This window comes from Sminthopsis crassicaudata, chromosome 1 (assembly GCF_048593235.1).
Source record: "Sminthopsis crassicaudata isolate SCR6 chromosome 1, ASM4859323v1, whole genome shotgun sequence".
In the NCBI taxonomy this organism is placed as follows: domain Eukaryota; kingdom Metazoa; phylum Chordata; class Mammalia; order Dasyuromorphia; family Dasyuridae; genus Sminthopsis; species Sminthopsis crassicaudata.
The window spans coordinates 179,539,511-179,555,486 of NC_133617.1; the positions used below are offsets into that span (position 1 = coordinate 179,539,511).

Below are 15,976 nucleotides of genomic sequence, written 5' to 3' on the forward strand. Positions count from 1 at the left end.
TATAACTGGAAAAGCAATTTTAAAGTGTTGAGGTCATTAAGATATTAATATGCTGACTAACTGAATAGAGTGAAACTTGGAAGTCAGTTGAAGGCAGGATAGAAAGCACTGAATTAGAAATTCTGAGAATTTAAATGAAATTTATTCTGATGAATAGGAACTTTGAAATAAAAATATACTTTAAAAAGCCCTCTCTAAGAGATGGAAACAAGGGTGGGTAAGTGAGGTTAAATTTTAAAAGCAGAAGAGCCCTATGTAAAAAAGGAAGGTAAAAAAGCCCAATATCACTAAGATTTTCAATAAGTACTAAAGACAACAAAAAGAGCTTTGCTTAGCTGAGGAGGGGGATAAGTAAAATATTAAGGGAGAAACAAAAAAAAATCCACATGTTTGGGAAGATAAAAGAGAAAAGGTAGAATAGAAGCAATGTAGCAGAAGGCAAAGAATAAACTTGGAATCCAATACTAAGGTCAGTCTCAGCTTCAATAATTACTTACTTAGGGGATGGTGCATAAATTATTTTCCTCTATTAGTCTTAGTTTACTCAAATATAAAATGAGGAGAATATGTGTACTGCCTGTTCATAGGGTTGTTGTGAAGAAATTCTGGGTAAACCTTAAAAGACTATATAAAATGGGAGCTCTTAGAAAGAGAAAGAGCTGACATGGAAACTCAAATAGGCCCAAATTGAAGTATAAACTTCTGCCACATACTTATTGTTTGATGGCAGGTAAATAATTTAACTTCCTAGTGCCTCCAGGCAACTCTCTGAAGCTGGAAGTAGCAGAGAAAGGGTGAATCTGCCCTGGCAGAGTTTGTCCAGCTTACCAAGAGTGCCATAAACTAATTAAATCATTATTCTAATCAATAAAATTAGAATAGGAGAAGAACTATTTTCAAGACCAGCTCCTTCCTCAGGTCATGAAACATTGAGTGAAAATGATTGCTGGGGTCATGCTAGTGATCTCTGAAGAGTCATGGTGAACAACAAAGATGTCAATTACCCAGAGGTAAAGACTATACTGTTTTCAGAAAAAAGGAAAAATGACAGCTCTTTCAGTGAGCTTGATACCACTTTCCTGAGAAAATTCTAGAATAGGATGTTTTAGGAGCAATGAAAAGGATCTCCATCAACTCCTGTGACTTTTTTTTCAGCTTAAATCAGGACAGATTAATCTCAATTTCTTTTATGAAAGGATTACTAAATTAGCAGATCAAAGAAGTATCATGAAAAGAGGATGTATACACTTCAAGAAAATACTTGACAAAAGTCTCTCATATTGTTATGGAAAGGAAGCTATCTCATGCCATAGCCAATAAAGTGCTGGAACTAGAATTGCAAAATTCTAATTCAATCTCAAGCACTTACTGACTATGTGACCCTGGGCAAGTCATAACCTTTGTTTGTCTCATTTTCCACAACTATAAAATGGGAATAATAATAGCATCTATCTAGCATGATTATCATGAGATCAAATATGATGATAATTATAAAAAAGCATTTATTACAGAGTCTTGCAAATAGGAGAGGCTAGGTAAATATTCATTCTCTTCATTTCCCATTACCTGGACTTATGGAATTATATGAGCTAGAAGTATTACTATTTGATAAATGCATATATGGTTTGGTTAAACAGAACCAAAGACGTATTAATTGATCAATGTCAATTTACAGAAAGGACTTTAGATGAATGCTGTAGCTGTGGCACTTGGCCATGTTCTCACTGTTCTATTCACAGATCTCCATGAACTTCCATGTTAGCTCTCTAACACTTGGTTCAAAGGACAAATGTACAAATTTAAGAAAGGGAGATAAAGATTCATGCAAAAAATACCTGAGTCTTGGTGTACTATGTGTATAGTACAAGTCAGTATGATAATATAGAAACTCAAAATGTTAATATGTTCTTGTTTTGTTGTTATTGTTCTAGACAATAGTTTATCAGTGTGAAAATTGCTTCAACAAATACAGATCAGTAAGTGAGCTGTACCTTATAGTCTGAGAGAGTTACTGAGGACTCTGGGAGATTAAGTGACCTGTCAATAATAATAATACAGTTAATATACATCAGGAGAAAGACTTGAAATAAGGTCTTTATAACTTGAAGGCTAGTCCTCCATCCACTAAATCATTCCGACTTTTCAGGCTATATTAATTATAGTATCCAGATCAAAGAAAGATTATGATCTGACTAGACTCTATCCTGATTAATCATTTCATTCCCTTCTGACCCCATTTGGAGTTTTTCTTTCTCCAGCTCATTTTACAGATGAGGAAACTGAGGCAAGCAAGGTTAAGTGATTTTGCGCAAGGTCAAACAGTGAGTAAATATCTGAAGCCAGATTTGATGAGTCTTCCTAAAGTCAGGCCTGTAAATCCACCTATTGCTCTAACTTATTCTTTAGGAATATCATGTTGACAGCTATATAAAGGATAGATTAGAGAGAGAAAAGACTCAAGGCCAGGAAACCAACTAGGAGACTACTGTAATAGTCCAGGTGAGAGATAATTCTGAATTAGACAGTGGCCACAGATAAGGGAAAAAATGTAAGAGATGTTGACAAGACTTAGCAATTAAGCTATTGCTTTGAGTGTTGATGTCCTCAAAAAAATAGGGAAGTAGAAAAGGGGGATGGGGTTTGTGGGAAAGATATGAGGCTGAAACATCCAACAATAGAATGCATTACCCCATAATGATGAGTAAGTACATTATCACTAAAAGTCTCTAGATAAGACTAGATAAAAGATTACTTTTCTATGATTCTGCAGAAGGAAGCCATGCTTTCAGTAAGTTTTGGTCTAGATAAACTCTGACATCCCTTGCAGCCCTAAAATTCCATGATTCAAAGGTTTGTATTGCATAAACTCCTGGAAGGGAAATGGAAAATTTTTTCTCCTCCCACCATAAGAACAGCAAACCTAGGTTTTTTCACTCCTTTGTAACTTTGAAGTTTACATTGTTGAACCTTATAAAACTGGACTGAGAAAAGAAAGCTGGCTATGTTTAGAACTGTTCCAAGATTCAGAGGAGAGGACAGAATTAAATGTACCAGAGGGACAGAAACTGCTAGATCATTAGGCCACCAAGTGTTCCATTCAAAGCAGTATAACCAACAGCCTGTATTTGTTCTTTTTCATGGGTTAGTAACCACCCTTGTATACAGAGTGCAAATCTATTGATCTGATAGACTTGCTTCCACAACTTGGTTAGGTGAAGGATCAGACTCGATTAACATGACACACATTTCAAAATCATTATCAGAAATGAAATATATGTTTGCTATTTTATAAGTAGTTTCTTACTTACCAGCATCTACAATTAATCCCTGGGAAGGAAGAAATAGATCTGACCTTGAAGGGGTAGAAAGAAAAAAAAATTGGGCAGGGGGAAGAATGTTTCTTCATTGCATCTGTTTACACAGATTGTTATCACTGTATTGCTCATTTGGATATAGCTAAAGTAATGTTTCAAGTGAAAAAATAAAGCCTGTACTGTTTAAACAATAGATAGTAAATATCAATTATTATAGTAAAGGTTTTAGAAAGCACAAGAAAGCCAGGTCAAAATATCAGACTTTAGGCTTATGGCGTCAACATGTTTCCTTCAGGCTCAACAGAAATCAAAGTTTATGGACAAGAATGTTTTGTAAGAGATCAGATCACCTTTCCATCAGTAGATAGAGAGTAAATGTACCTGCCTTATCAGCCTGTAATCACCTTATCACGCAGATAACCTTGAAGAAGTGGACAGAGGGACTGAAGGCCTTTACCTCTATCAAACCCCAAACCAAATCACTAATTACCTTAATTTTTTTAAAGAGAGGAATTCTTTAAGCACCTATGTTCTACTCAGAATTGTAGTAAGGAAGATACAAACCACAGTGTAATCCTTTGCAGACCACAATAAAAATTATAATTAATTAAGGGCCTTTGAAGAAGTGATTCAAACTTAAATGAAGACTAAATGACATAATCTTAAAGAATGTTCTTTAACAACTTGTGCGACCCTAACCAATTTACTTGCCCTTTCTAGGCATCCCCTCCTCATTTGTAAAAGAATGTGTTGGGCTAGATGACATCCAAGCTCTCCTTCTAGTTCCTAAGTCCCATGAATATAACACTCGAACAAAGATGCCTAACAAATATGAACAAAGATGAAATTAAACCAGAGGAAATGGATCATTTCTGGCTTTACCAAATGGAGCATCTGTTCTCTTACAAAACATTCTTGCCCATAAACCTTGATTTCTGTTGAGCCTGAAGAAAACATGTTGACACTATAAGCCTAAAGTTTGATATTTTGATCTGAATTACAGTATTCAGTAGAAAACCCTAGGAGAAAGAAAAGACAGGGGTGTGGGGGGAAGAGAAAGGAAAAGAGAGAGAAACAGAGATAAAGATAGTGACAGAGAAACAGAGAAGGAGACAGAAACAGAGACAGAGACACACAGAGAGACAGAGAGAGAGAAAGAGACAAAGACAGAGACAAAGATAGAAAGACAGAGAAAGACAGACCAGAGATAGAGACAGAAAGAAACAGAGAAGAGAGACAGAGAGACTGAGACAGAGGAGGGAGGCAGGGGGGAGGGAAAGAGAGAGAAGGAGAGAGGGAGGGAGAGAAAGAAGAAAAAAGACAAAGGAGCAAGAATTGAGGGGAAAAGAGAACTAGAGAAGTAGGATTCATTGGCAAGTTAAACCTGAAATGGATTAACAACATAGAATTTAGGACTAAAAGAAACTATTTCAAAAATGATGTAATCTAGTAGCTTTTAATCTGAAATTTGTGAACTTGTTTCCTTCTTTATATATTTAGAAAATGTTGTTTTCAATATTAATTTCCTTTGTGATCCTGTGTATTTTATTTTATGCATTTAAATGTGTTATTCTGAGAAGGTCCATAGGCTTCACCAGACTGCCAAAAAGGTCTAGGACAGAAAATAAAAAGCTTCAGAGCCCCTGCTGTAACCAAAGCCTATTATTTTAGGTTCAAAAACAAGGCTAGAAAGATGAAATGACAAATACACATGGCAAAGAGCATTGGGATTCAAACACATTTCCTCTGATACCAAATCTAGCACTCTCTGCAAGACACTACAGCTTCATAGACTATATACCTGCAGCTGCTTAGACTATATGCAGCAGCTGATGACAAGGTCACTGTGCTCTCTACAGGCCATTATTGTTCAGTAAGGTGGGGTTGTTCTAAAGCTAAGCAGACAAAGATAATTTCCAAGGTCTTTCTAGTTTTATTCCCATGATCCCTTTCCCTAACTTCCCCATCCTGCCCCCAACTGCCCAGAATCCTCCTTTGCAGGACCATATTCTGGAATTAAAATTTAGTTCTTTTCGTCCTGAGAAAGGAGTCTATGTTTTAACCTGGGAAGCAAATTCCAGTGGAGCAGAGGGGGATGGATTACAGCTATTAAGGGACCTTAAGTAGACATCCCATGGAACTAACCAGAGCTGGTGTATTATATCCATAATATTCATAGCCCCACAGAAAGGTCAGCTCAGGTCAATACCACCAGATAGACCCAAGATCTAACCCTTGCCCTAGTCCCCATGGGCTGATTAATATTCAGGTCCAGGAAGCCCCAAATACAACACTGGAAACCCCTACTTGACATTGTCCTTAACCTTTAATATCCTCTGGGGCTCTTTCCATAGGTCCCTAAAATACCCTTGGCATATCCTTTGTTTTATGCATTCATTCATTTATTATATTTTAAAATAAATTAATTTATGGGATAGAACAAGAATTTCTATAATATAGTATTATAAAAAATGATCACATATAGCACTATTATGTACTATTTTTTTTAAATGTAATAGCTATCATGTAAATTTCTTTTTTCCCTCCTTTTTTTTCTCTCTTCTCCACCATGGAGATGGCTACTATTTCTTGCCATTGTCTTTCTTTTAAAGTGTCATCCCTCCCTCCTTTAAACTACAAAACAGCTGATCCATTACTCAAGGTTTGGGAGAATTGATCCCTCCTCCATGATGGCTTAGCTGAATACAAGGGTGAAAGTGATCTTTTTCCTCCTCTTCTTTTTTTCAGCTTTTTGATTATATCACTCAGAGAGCATTTATTTTATGCTGACTGGGAGTGTATTTGTGCATATATCTTATCTCTACTACTAGATTATTTGCAGTTTGAGAAGGTGAAACTTTAATGTTTCCCCACCCCCAATCCTCATGGTATCTAGTATAGAAGATACTAAATATTTGAAAATAATAAGCTATCCTATGTAATCTTTTATGATAAATGGGTGGTTATGTTTCTGACAATCATATTTATAATAAGAGTGCCTAGCATTCTTTAAATATAATATCATACACCATTTATAGCTGTCTAATATGTAAACTTAATGTAGGAAGAATTAATTAAAAGAAACAATTATGTTCACAGTATCAGTAATGAAAAAAAGTAGTAGTTTCAGATGAGAAATTACTAAGCTATTTCAAAAATGTCAAAAAATACCAACTCTGCAACAGTATCAGTTAACTCATTTTCTAGTGAAATGTAGGAGAGCCAATAACTTATGAGTCATTCATAGTTTTAAAGCACACTTAAGGAAACAAACAACTTTATTCTTTTTCATATTTCCAATTTACCTTTACTCAATATATTTTTTCACATTTCTTTAAAAGATATAAACTTGCAATGTTTTCTAACAGAATGTGAGAAAAAACAAATGCTATATTCAAATTCTTTCCCCATTGAAAAATAAAAGTGAGTTATTTATTCCACTGTAAACTAAATATCTGTACTAGTTTACTAAGACTTTCAAAAGTTGCAAGGGGTAAAAAATTTTCCATATTGCCTTTAATAAGTTAACAAAGAAGACAATACAATGTCATGCAGTTTTCTTTATATTTTATTGATTTTTAAAAAATTTCTCTTTTGTAGGAAAAAAAAATCACCATGCCTGGCCAAATACGGAAAAGCTTCCCAGGTACTATAAAAGTAATTCTCAGTGGAAAAGTGGATGCAGATTAGAAAAGGAAAGACCACCCAGTATCTCCAGAGATCAATATCCAATGACACCAACTGGATTTGAATATACAGTTCAGTGAACAGTATGTTCTCAATACTGATTCTAATCACAACTCTAGTTTTGCACTTTTTATAGAACAGACTAAAGCCATAAGTTGAAAGTTATTTTCCATTTGCAAATATAGTTCAGCTTCTGAAATTGGTGTCACTTCAGGCACTATAGTTAAGAACAGTAATAGCTAGAGGAACCCTCAGTCAAGAAGTAACAAAGAAAAATGATGAACAGACTCGGGTATCTTAGATGATCTACCAACTCTTTACAAATAATCATGAATTCACACAATTTCAGAATTGGAAATCTAATATCTCTTTCAATTTATACCCTAAATTACTTACTAATAATGAAAATAGAACTTCTAATTAAACAAAAAATATAGAAACAATTTTTATGTCACAATTAGAGGGAGAAGAATACTAAAAACAATCTTTTATTTAAGCCCTTTTGTTTCTAAACCAAAAACTTAAAAAGATAGCTAATTTTTTTTACAGATAGCAAATCCTATGCCCAATGCAAGTTACATGAGCAAGTAAACATTTTTTTTAAATCCTGGCTTTGATTTTTTAAAAATATATTTTGCACCACTTAGTACTAAGCCTGGTATTAAGTAAAATATTAACAGGCCATATAATGGTTTCAGTGTTCCTCTGGCAAATCTCAACAGAATTCATATGCTGCCCCTCCTCCCCAAGGTCTACAAGGCAGTTTTAGAATCACACATTAAACTCAATGCTCTGTTCAACAAGCCCATCACTGTTAAGTAACTCGTCAGAAAATAAAGAGGGAATTAGCAACTGGGAATTGCCAAGCAATTAGTTCTCTGAAGCAGATGACATACAACTGTTATAGGGAGGAGCCTCCCTATTAGTTGTTATGTCATCAGAGCCTAATCTGTAAATTAAAATGTATTTTATAAGACTACAGCTGTTATGTGTGCTGGAACCATTGTGATAGGTTCATAATAAATCTTTAATATTGTTGAATGATCTAATGAAATGAGAAGCTTTGCCTTTAATAAATAAATAAATAAATAAATAAATAATTCCTTCTCACCCCCACCTCCCCTAAAAAAAGAAAACCACTTCTGCTATTTTTAAGTAAGTGGCTATAACTCAGCCTGTAATACAGGAAGGCCAATCCAATCAAATCTACTAGATATTGGGCTATGTGATGGACATGATACAAGGACCAAAGACAGGTAGTGCCTGCCTTCAAGGAACTTATAGTTGTACTGAGAATCAAAAACATGTTAACATTCATGTAAATGTAATATATTATGAAAGATACAAGAGGAAGAGAAAAATGCACTCTTTATTTTTAATCAATCTGATTTGAAAAAGCAGTATTCTTCTACAAAACAAATAGGAAGAGGAAAACAGACAAGTGAAAAGAAGATAGGAGAGAGACAGCAAGATCTGAGCTTCAGATCATCCTCCTTCGGAAAGTATGACCTCCTTTCAAACAGCACACTTTGTTCCCAGGGCTTACATTCATCACCACCACCACTACCACTACCTCTCAAGCTGGAGAGATAAATAGTTTCTATCAACCAAATCTTACAAGCCAGGCAATGATCCAATGAATCCTTTAAGAGTCAAAAGTTCAGCATTAGCTTAAGACTTTTCTGCCTAGCAGCACTGAGAACCTTGCTTAGGTGTAATATATACACCCAGAGACAAGTAAATACATCATCCTCATTGTCATGTTTGAATAATGGTTACTGAATGTGCATCCTAAGCATGGCAATGCACTCAAGCATCAGGGAAGGAGGGAGAATATATTGCAAAGAAGACTTTAGGAAAGAACAGAGGACTGAAAGTGAGCTCAACAGACATGGGACAATAACCAAGAAGCCCAACTTCAAAGCTCTGCCTTAAACACCATTTCATTTCATTTCAACTCAATTCATTTCCATTCAGGTTTTGTTAATTATAGGTTTTATACAAAATCAATGGAGGTAAATTTAGAAAAGAAACAGTTATCTGGGGGAGAATCTTTGCACTCTCTTTCTCTCATAAAAGTCTTTTTCCAAGCTATATAAGAAATGAATTCAAATTGGTAAGAACAAGATGCATTCCAAATTGATGAGTGTTCAAAACATATCAATAAGAAGTTTTCAAAGAAAGAAATTCAATCTATGAATAATCATGTAAAATTTTAAATCACTAATAATTAGAGATAGACAAATTAAAGAAATTTTGAAGTTCTATCTCATAGTCAACAATTTGACAAAGATAATTATTGAGGGACTGCAGAAAACAGGCATATTAGAGTACTGTTGATGGAGCTGTGAACTGCTCCAGATATTCTGAAAAGATATTTAGAATGATGCAGATAAAATGATGATAAAAATGGTTTCAGGAGAAAACCTGAAAACTTGTACAAACTGGGAGGTGAAGTGGGCCGAATCAGGAAAATAATTTATACAATAACAACATTCTATAAACAAAGAGCTTTAAAAGACAAGAATTTTGGCCAACACTGACTAACTGCAACTCCAGAGCACCAATAATGAAGCATGTTCCCAACTCCTAACAAAAAACAAACAAACAAACAAACAAACAACAACAACAACAACAACAAAAACTACTCAAGCTAACACAATACGATATAAATTTTTGGATATGAACATTGAGGGAATTTGCTTTACTTGACTATGCATATTTGTTACAAATGTTTTGGTTTTCTTTATTATCAGTTGGCAATGGGAATATGTATATGAGGAAAGAAAATGTGTTAATTAAAAATAAAAAGTTAACAACAAAAAACTTATTGTATCATTAGAATTTTTTTAAAGCAGTCTTCCTCTTAAACTTTGTATTCTATTCTGCCAAGTTTCTTACATATTTACCTCATGTAATATCATGCATTATAATTAAATGTGTCTTACTTCTAATATAAAGTTAGTTTATGAAGACAAGGTCTTAACTAAACTTTCTCTTTCCCAGAGACCAGTAAAATGCTCCATCAACAAAGGGCATTTAATAAATATTTGTGGGATGTATGAATGAATGGCTCTTGATACTTCTGAGTGCTGGCATTACTCTGATTCAGCGGAGCTCAAAATGCACTCTGGCAATTGTTCAAGGAATTTGGATAGTGTAGATAAAAAATCCAGATAACTCTGAGGGTTTAAAAAAAAAAATGTAGGTCTACACTTAAACAAAATTCAACAGATCAACCTTCATTTCACTTTGTATAATGTAGATCTGGCCTAATCTTCCCTCTAGAAATCAGACATTTATTTCTTTTTGCCCAAAATTGTTTTCTTTGGAGGGAAAAATTGAAACAAAATAGTTTTAAGTGTATAGCACATAGTTAAGTTTTTTTAATGCCATATTTAAGAAAGTTCATATGAACCTCCAGCAAAAGATACCAAAATTAAGTTATGAAATTTTGAAAAACATAGTCAATAAATTGCTAAATAAGCATTGTTACAGGGTCAAGGAGATGCTACAATATGTTTTACAGATGTCATATGAGATGAATAAATTCTAATCAAAGGAAAACTCTATAATAATTGTTAAAAAATATTCTGTGCTTTACAGAAAAACACCCAAAAAAATTGATTAAGAGAAAATGAAGGGATCACATTTTTAAAGGGATATACTGTACAGTCTAAATTACAAAATCAGCTTTCTCTCTAATCTACATATATATGTTAATTTCAAATAAAATAAGTTCAAGATCCTTGCAGTACTGTTTTGCTTTTTCTTCCACTAGAATGTAAAGTCCCTGAGGGCAGGAGCTATCTTTTATATTTGTAACTCTAGGACAAAGCACATAGTAAGTGCTTAATAAATGTTTTTTAATCATTTGTTTCACTTTTCCCCTTGGTCATCAATGGATTCTTGTAGGACCTTGATTTATCTATTATCCTTACTCTTTATTATACCTTAAACCTCTCTCTTCCCAATGGGATATCTTCTCTGTCAGTAAATGTGCCCAGAAAGCTCCATACTTTAGTGGGGGGGGGGAACCCTCTTAATAGCTTCTCCCGTATATCCTCAGTCTGCCATTTGAACAGAAAGTTCAAAAGATTTTATACCTAATATTTCCATTTCTACTGTAATTATTGTATTAATGTTCTCTGGAAATTAAAAGTTTAAAATAAATATTAAAAAAAAAAACACCCCTTTTGGAATTTCTAGTTAAGAAGTTCCTGTTGAAAGCAATAAACTGGGAAAACATTTTTACAGTCAAAGGTTCTGATAAAGGCCTCATTTCCAAAGTATATAGAGAATTTATAAGAAATCAAGCCATTCTCCAATTGATAAATGGTCAAAGGATATGAACAGACAATTCTCAGATGAAGAAATTGAAACTATTTCTAGCCATATGAAAAGATGCTCCAAGTCATTATTAATCAGAGAAATGCAAATTAAGGCAATTCTGAGATACCACTACACACATGTCAGATTGGCTAGAATGACAGGGAAAGATAATGCGGAATGTTGGAGGGGATGTGGGAAAACAGGGACACTGATCCATTGTTGGTGGAATTGTGAACACATCCAGCCATTCTGGAGAGTGATTTGGAACTATGCTCAAAAAGTTATCAAACTGTGTATACCTTTTGAGCTGGCAGTGTTACCACTGGGCTTATATCCCAAAGAGATCTTAAAGAAGGGAAAGAGACCTGTATGTACAAGAATGTTTGTGGCAGCCCTCTTTGAAGTGGCCAGAAACTCGAAACTGAGTGGATGCCCATCAATTGGAGAATGGCTAAATAAATTGTAGTATATGAATGTTATGAAATATTATTCCTCTGCAAGAAATGACCAGCAAGAGGATTTCAGAAAGGCCTAAAGAGACTTACATGAACTGACGTTGATTGAAATGAGCAGGACCAAGAGATCATTATATACTTCAACAACAATACTATATGATGATCAATTCTGATGGACATGGCCCTCTTCAACAATGAGATGAACCAAATGAGTTCCAATAGAGCAGTAATGAACTGAACCAGTTATACCCAGCAAAAGAACTCTAGGAAATGAGTGTGAACCACTACATAGAATTCTCAATCCCTCTATTTTTGTTCGCCTGCAATTTTTATTTCTTTCACAGGTTAATTGTATACTATTTCAAATTCCGATTCTTCTTGTGCAGCAAGATAACTGTATAAATATATGTGTGTGTATATATATATATATATATATATATATATATATACATATATATATATATATATATATATATATATATATATATATATATATATATTGTATTTAGCATATACTTTAACATATTTAACATGTATTGGTCTACCTGCCATCTGGGGGAAGGGGTGGGAGGAAGGAGAGGAAAAATTGAAACAAAAGGTTTTGCAACTGTCAATGCTGAAAAATTACCCATGCATATATCTTGTAAGTGAAAAGCTATAATAAAAAAAGAAGTTCCTATTGACCTCCTAACCAATAAATCCAAAGCCATTTTCTTATGTATCAACCTCCTAGACTTCAGTGAGGTTTTGACTCATAATCACAGTCCATATAGAATATATTTCATTCCCTGATTTCAAGAAATTAATTCTTTATCAAATGAAAAGAGGACATATATGATTAAATTCTATATGCACACATATTAAAAAAATCTATCAAATGTCAATTATGTATCAAGCACCATGCAAGGTATCTGGGATACAAGTATAAAAAAAGATTTGAAAGAAAGAAACACTTTCACTCAATAAGTTCACAAGTTAATGGTGGGAGAAGTAGGAATATTTATATCTTTACTTGCATTATACATGTTCATCTATACATATATGCCTATATGTATATATACACAGAATAAATATAAACAATAAATGAGGTGATAGATACAAAGTAGTACAAGAAGAAACACATTAGAAGTAGAGAGGATTCAGAAAGGCTTCACATAAAAGTTGATGTTTAAAGTACATTTGAGAGAAATGAAGGGTTCTCTGTGGCACATGTGAGAAAGGAGAACATTTCAGGATTGGCAACACAAAGACAGGAAATGCAGTACCATGTGGAAGTAACAGAGAGTTTGACTAAACCATAGAGTGAGAGAAGGGCAAAGATGAATAATGAGCCTGGAGAGATAGGTTGGAGTCTTTATATGGGAAATGAATTTGTTTTATCCTACAGCCAATAATGTTCTGGCTATTAGAACTTTTTGAGAGAGAAATGAGATGGTCAAACTTCTGCTTTAGAAATATCATTTCAGCAGTAGTTTAAAGAATGTCTTAGATAAAGGAAAAATTTAAAACAGGGAACAAATTAGGAGAGCTACTGCAGTAGTCTCCTAAGGACTTGTAATATATATTAGCTCACATGATTAGAAAGAAGAGGACAACTCTAAGAGATTCTGTAGAGCTAGAATTATTAAGGTTTAGTAACTGACTGGATATTTTGGTGATCACATCCATTCTCAAAGCTACAACTATTACTTTTATGAGGATGGACATGCACTTTGACAGGGATATTTGGATACATTTAAATGGCCATCTACAGTCTGATGTTTCTGCAAACTCCGAGTTTCAATATTCAAGATGTATATTTCCAACTGTCTATTAGTTATCTCCCATAAAGTTATCTTGCCGGCACCTTTAACTCAACATACCCAAACTAAACTCTGTATCCTTGGGTCTAAACCAGTTCTTCAGCCTTAAATATATGTTTCTCCCAGTGATCCAGACTTATAAACATAAGGTAACTTGATTTCTTCCTCTTCCTCAGCCCCAATAACCAATATTCACTGATTTCCACCCTCATAACTCTCAGGTCTCTCCTCTCTTACCTATTCCTGTTATCTGTTATCATTCCCCTTTTGCTCAAATGGTTGAAAAACTCAACCATCAGTTATCTGCCACCTTTCAAAGCCTCATCCTTCCAGTCCATGTAGCACACCATGATTATTTTTTCCTAAAATAAGCTCTGATCATGTCACTAATTTGTTCAAAAATCTTAAATAGATCCTCAATGCCTCAGATAAAGAGCCAATTACTGAGTTTGAGTCTAGGTAGATTGAGAAGCCAGGGGTGTGATACACCCTGCTGAACCAACTCTAGAAAGTTGATTGTTGAATTTTTAGTGTATTTGTACCTCAAGAACTGGCAAATGCTACAAATCAGGACTTGGCTTATTGTTTTATTGATTGCATTATTGACTTATATGATTGTTTATACTTAAAATAATGGAGGAAATGTTAATACTGCAGACTAAACTTAAAAGTAGGTGGGTCATATATTTATTTTTCCCTTTGTAGAGCCAGTTGTTAAATATTTAACAGCATGTCTCTGATTGAGGCTATAAGTTGTAAATTTTCAGTTTTCAGTTTAATCTCCCATGTATTAATACTATGATGGCCAACAAGACTGAACCACTGCTTAATATTCCCTAGAAAAGCTCTAGACTTTTTTTCCTCCACTCCTTTCTTCCTCTACCTGGAATTCAATTTATCTCAATTAAATGCAATTTAACATGTAACTGATTAAACACCTACTATATACTAGGTACTGTACTATATACAAAGACAAAAAGCAATATGATTCCGGCCCTCAGCAGGGGAAAATGGAACAAAGGGAGAATGACATTTGCTCATATAAGAAAACATAAAAATATATGCAAAGTCAATTCAAAGTTATAGGGAGGTGTCATACTTCCAACTAAGGGGATCAGGAGGACCTACTATAAAAGGTAGCCCTGTGAATTACAATAGAGAGAGGTGAGGATAGAGGTAGAATATTCCAAGGAGAAAGAATAATCTACAAAGGTCTAGAGACAGGAAATGAATAGTGTGTATAGGGAAGAGCCTATAAACAAGTTTGATCAGAACATGTGGCATTTGAGCAGAAATAATGTGAAGTAAATCTGAAAATATATCCAAATTGCAAAGGGCTTGAAATGACAAAAAGACAAGCAATAGGGCAATAGAAACTACTGACACTTTTTGATCAGAAGAATAAAATGGTTAATCATATGTGCATATGTATTTTGGGGCTTTCAATTTGTCAATCTGGTAGCCATGTGGATGGATGATGGATCACACAAAGGAAAAATGTCTTCTTCCTCTTCTCTTCCAAATTTATTAAAACCCTAAATGCATTTTCAAGGTCTAGTTCACATGTCATCTTCTTCATAAAGCTTTCTATTATGAATCCAATTGGAAGAACTCTCCCTCTTATTCCCTTCCAGAACACTTTGTTTCTAGTACCCACATAGTATGGTAACAGGCTCAAACCCTACTTTTCTGGGTATACATTTTACCTACCATTCTGGACAATTAACTCCAGGAAAATAGGGTACATGTCACCTCCATCATCAGATCCTTGAAAGAGCCATACTCAATGGTTTGTACACAATAGGTAGTCAATAAATAGTACTCAATAAATGAATGAATTAAAACTTTGTTCAACATATTACTGTCTCAGTGAAATTTAAATTCTGTCTTTCTCAAACTAAAAAACATTTGTAAATAAAGCAAAAATTAAATCTGTGTTAAATTTTTAAAAATCCACACACCTTAATGATTATTCTAAAAGGGCAATGGGGATGACATTGTTTGTCTGCCCAGGTTTAACAGTCAATTGCACTGTCTATAATAGGGTCATTATTTATGCAAAATGTTTAGATAATGCTTATAATATTTCTTTACATGCAATCACAGGAAATGTCAGCTGCTTGAAAATCAAGGTGACTTTGCATTACATTGTCAGTAACACAATGTGGGTATTCATCAGACACTAGACTTGATTAACACACTATGAAGAACTGTGTTTCTTTTCAGCAAGTTGCATATATTGGCCAACAAGCAAGAATTTGTCTTTAACTTCCTTTTTTCACAATAAAGCAATTTTCTAAGACCATAAGATAACTTTGTTAAAAGTGATCTACTCTCCTTAATATTCCAAGTAAAAAGACAGATTGCTTTTGGCCTGTGTGAATCA

General features: G+C 34.1%; 1 protein-coding gene across 13 annotated transcripts in view; it reads right to left on the reverse strand.

Annotated features, from left to right (window-relative positions):
* ATXN1 (ataxin 1) overlaps positions 1–15,976 on the reverse strand; it is a 504,682-nt gene that overhangs the window by 478,795 nt on the left and 9,911 nt on the right. For 2 of the 13 annotated variants that reach the window (XM_074272254.1, XM_074272271.1), the window contains exon 3: positions 3,309–3,352. The exons of 10 other annotated variants lie outside the window; for them this stretch is intronic. The gene's annotated coding sequence lies outside the window, so the exon portion shown is untranslated. Of the gene's footprint in view, positions 1–3,308; positions 3,353–15,976 lie in introns of those variants that run through there. One more of the 13 variants, XM_074272278.1, reaches the window with a different exon arrangement.